General features: G+C 34.6%; 1 long non-coding RNA gene across 1 annotated transcript; it reads right to left on the bottom strand.

Annotated features, from left to right (window-relative positions):
• Window positions 1-606: 606 nt before the first annotated feature.
• LOC150038363 (uncharacterized) lies at window positions 607-1,767 on the bottom strand. Its single transcript, XR_016529263.1, has 2 exons — window positions 1,272-1,767; window positions 607-1,194 (listed from the first exon to the last, which is right to left on the bottom strand). It is a non-coding gene; the product is annotated as an uncharacterized LOC150038363 (long non-coding RNA).
• Window positions 1,768-4,823: the final 3,056 nt, after the last annotated feature.

Genomic DNA, 4,823 nt, shown 5'->3' with positions numbered 1-4,823 from the left:
AAGCTTTCTTTTAGTAGATACAAATTCAATTTCCAAAACTATACCTTCATGTATTTGTTTTTTATACATTAAAATTAAGATTAAAACTATCATTTCTAGGAAAAATTAAAAGGATATTGTACTTTTAGAAACTATTTAGGAAAATATTGTTGTTTTCAAACTATTTGTAAAAATATTGTTGTTTTAAATAAGTCGAGGGTTGAAAATTCGACCTAGATAGGTCGAATTTTGAACCCTCGATCTTCCTTTTTTTTTTAGGCAAATATTGTTGTTTTCAAACGAATTCTATTATCTCAGCAAGTCTGACTAAATAACGAGCTAATGAATCTCCTTCTTTTTGCCGTTAACGAGCTAACAAGCTAATCAAATTCGAGAGCGAGATTATGAGAGACAGCGAGAGTTTGAGAGAGCGAGAATTTGAGCCATAGCGTGAGCGTGAGTGTGAGCGAGAGCGAGAGCAAGATTGTGAGCGAGAGCGAGATTTTGATAGAGAGCGAGAATATCGTACAAATTCCCTTGTGTTCCTTTTTAATTATTACACATTCCACCTTTTTTCTAATCCTTTCTTTTTTTTTTTTTTTTAATTTTCCATTTTATAAAAAAAAATTCTAAAAATATTTATTATTTTATTTAAACTCAAAAAATAATAATAACTCATAAAAATAAAAAAATGTAAATTAAATATCTCATTTATATAAAAATAATTACAAAAATCAATGTGTCCCACAAGGCAGACGTCGTCGATTTCGAGTTGGTTGTCGTTGTCGACTTCGAACTTGAGGATGCTCTGGTTCTTCTTGATGTTGCTCTGGTACCTCTGCAGGCGCTTCATAATATAAATATTCATTATGCTCTCCACGACCCCGACCATGTCCATGCACGTATGAAGACGAAGGACCAGCCTTTGAGTCATAATGTCCTGAACCAAATACTGGCATCATCATCTTCATCGGACTAACATAATCAGTTTGACTCTACGTCTGCGTCATAGGGGGCAACTCTTCCACATTATGTGCAACCTCACAAACTCATCCTCTTCCCGAACAGGTCCTCTACGTCTAGGAGCTGGTGGAGGAACAATAGGTATATCGTATATATAATGAATTTCCTCTATATAGCTTTGGTTGTCACTACATATAGCAAGAACCTGGTTCGGATCATTCGCAATCTCACGGAGTCTCTGTTGTTCGATCTCTGTGAATTATAAAACAATTAGACAATATTTAAAATAAATTTAAATTAAAAAAATTAGATAATATTCATTCATTTACCAGATGACCCACAGCTGCTCCCGGACGAGTGACGTAACGCCTTGTGATATTATTATACCAATGAATATATTCTGGAGTGACATCTGTGTCAAACTATTCAAGAGAAACCCCCACTGCAATAAACCTTGCATGATAGTGCCATCGCACTACCAAATGTGCAACTTTTTCGGACCAATCTCCAGTCCTTAGGTCAATATCATGCAGTACGGGTTCAGTATTACAAGGCGATGGGATATCCTGCTGAAAACCGAATTGTCTCATCACCCTGTCAAGAAGATGCCACTCACCAATGTGAAAACATATGAGAGGACTCATCGTCCGCCATATGTTTTGACCATTCGTACAAAAATTAGGCAAAGTATGCACAATAATTTTGTACGGCTCCCAAATAACCTGAAACACAAAATATTATATTAGAGAATATTAAAGACAAATACAATAAAAATGTGAATAAAATAATCAATTAGGTTTAGTGTAATGTACCTGTTCAGGTTGAAGCAGATCAAACATGTATCTATACTGGTTGACTACATGTGTGGCTGTCCTAGTCACACAAATTTTGTCTCTCCACCTAAATTTTTAAATTGATAATTTAGAATTTAAATTAACTAGATCAGTGATATAAAAATTAAATTGAATTAAAACAACATACCGAGAACCGTAGGCTCGTCCAGCTAACTGAGCGTCATTACATGATGTAGCTGTGGAGCCATTGTTGGAAATCGCTCCCAAGCCCATAGTTGCAAAAGTATGAGAGGCTCAGCTATCTCTCGAACCTCAGGTCTTGTTGCTTTGCATAGTTATCTATACAACCATGTCAAGCATACTCTACCTCACGAATACCGCCCCGCATCATGGAGGTTAGCTAATAGTGGCAGGAATATCGAGTGAACAAAATGACTTGATTTATCTGAAAACAGACTTCCACCTATCATTTGTAGTATATATGCTCGCGCATATCTTATGACGGTTTCCTCGTCTGCATCATCTGTGAGCTCACGAAATCGTGTTCCTAACCATATTAAACTTAACCTCGATCCTTTAATCTTGTCGGTAGGTAGGGTCGCACTGAGGTACAGTTGACAAACTTCTAACTAGTCATCGTACATCACTCCAGTGACCGACTCACTGTCAACAGGTAACCCCAACAACACTTTTATGTCTTGTAGAGTGATAGTGCACTATCCAACAGACATATGGAATGTATGCGTCTCGAGCCTCCATCTCTCGACCAAGGCTGTGATAAGATGCCAGTCCAACTGAATAAATCCCGCCTCTCGACGTCTGCAAGATATTTCTCCAGTAGTACGATCTCCTCATACAACATATGATCGATGAATGGATTGGTCATACAAAACATCGGGATCAACAGGTCCTGGGTTTATCTTAATGCTCCAATGCATCCCTTATTTCTACTCTTCTTTTCTCGAAATAGTTCACGCATTTAAAGAATGTTATCTGAGCAAGAGCATTTATAAGCAACATTTGAGCTCCTTTGAGGACTCCATTAATGCACTCTGATAGATTTGTCGTCATCCACCCATATCTGAATCCTCCATCATGTGTTAATCCATTGCTCTAAACTAATGTTGTAAAAAAAACTTAGACAGCTCCGATTTATTTCTTTGATATCTTCAATTGCTTTATTGAACTTTTGAATTTGAAATTGACACCCGACACGATAAACATAAACTGACACCCGAAAAGTTCACGTTATCACAACGAGATGGATTGGACAGAACCAGCTACTCGACAACGATGTGGATTTTGTAACCAGTTAGGACATAATCAAAGGAAGTATCCTTCGTTACTAAGACGGGCTCTAGATAGTTAGGGATTGAATAATAAATAATTTTTTTTATTCTATATTCATTTTATTGCATATTCAATTTTTTTATTATAATTTATTGTATATTCAATTTTTTTTTTTATATAATAATCTACTGTATATTCATTTTTTTTTTGTAATCAATAAAGTTTTACATTATAATAATCTAATATATTCAATTTATAGTATAATAATCTAATATATTCAATTTGTTGTCTAATGATTATTCAATTATAGTATAATAATCTAATATATTTAATTTATTGTCTAATGATTATTCAATTATAGTATAATAATCTAATATATTCAATTATAGTATGATTATTAGCTCTTTTTTCTCTTTTTTTTTTTTTATATATATTTCTATGGAAAGTTCAAATAAAGTGAAGACTCTCGCTCTCTCCTAAGATCTTGCTCTCTCACTCTCGCTCTCTCCTAAGATCTCGCTCTCTCGATCTCGCTCTCGCACTCTCACTCTCGCTCTCTCTCAATATCTCGTTCTCTCTGTTATTGTTGTTATTTTTCCATTAATGATTACTAGCTTTCATTTCTTCTGGAACAATCACAAACACTTTTTTGATTATGGATCTACTTTTTTGTTCGTATACAAAGCTAATTCGGAATTGTCTTTCATTCCAAGGCATAACTTGTATCCATGCGCTTCATATTCGCCTAGAGTTCGCTTCCAGAAATATAGCCATCCCCACCCCCTCACGTCAATCCCACAAGCTCGAAATGATAACAAAATGCATAGGTTGTTAGAAGTAGCTCGAGTACACAGATACATATAGTATACCATCTCATTACTTTATTTCCTCTACGAGGGAAAAAGAAAAGTAATAAACCTGCAGTCTCCTAGAGTTCGCTTCCAGAAATATAGCCATCCCCACCCCCTCACGTCAATCCCACAAGCTCGAAATGATAACAAAATGCATAGGTTGTTAGAAGTAGCTCGAGTACACAGATACATATAGTATACCATCTCATTACTTTATTTCCTCTACGAGGGAAAAAGAAAAGTAATAAACCTGCAGTCTTGAGGGTGGATGTGTGTCGAAACTTCAACCTTCGACAACCTAAGCGAGATTCGCAAGATTTCCCTTGTCGAGGGTTGAAGTTTCGACTTATGTATTGTTTCCAAGTTTTTCTTTGTTTGTCGAGTTCTCAACGTTCGACCTCCACATTAGTCGAGTTCTCAATGTTCAACCTCTAGCTTCGAATTCCCAAAACAACAATATTTCTCTAATAAGTTTCAAAACAACAATATTTCTCTAATAAGTTTTGAAAACAACAATATTAATATTAAAGGTCCATCATTTCTATGTAAAATCTTTTCTTTTTTTCTCTCTAGAGAACCGTTAGTAAGCAAAATGGAAATAAATGTTAAAAGTTTATTTCACGACTAAGAAATTAAGGTTTATGAGGACCAAATTGATTTTTAAGTACAAAATTGATTCATTTGTTAATCAATCACGATAGTAGGGATTGAAGATAATCATTAATTATAAGAAACAATGTACGTTAACCTAACAGTATTACTTATTGGTAAAGAAAGAAAGAACCATTAACCTATCCAGATTGCCTCACAAGACACTGATATTTAAAACTATTATATAAATTTGAAACTATCTTTTAACACACTTTTTTTTTTTAGTTCAAATCATCACTCTACATTTGTTCTACTAAAATATTAATTATGAAATATTAATCCATTTATACGTCAA

The sequence above is a fragment of the Benincasa hispida genome, chromosome 1, assembly GCF_027475165.1.
Source record: "Benincasa hispida cultivar pf3 chromosome 1, pf3_genome.v1.1, whole genome shotgun sequence".
Taxonomy (NCBI): domain Eukaryota; kingdom Viridiplantae; phylum Streptophyta; class Magnoliopsida; order Cucurbitales; family Cucurbitaceae; genus Benincasa; species Benincasa hispida.
This window is presented reverse-complemented; position numbering and strand designations above follow the sequence as displayed.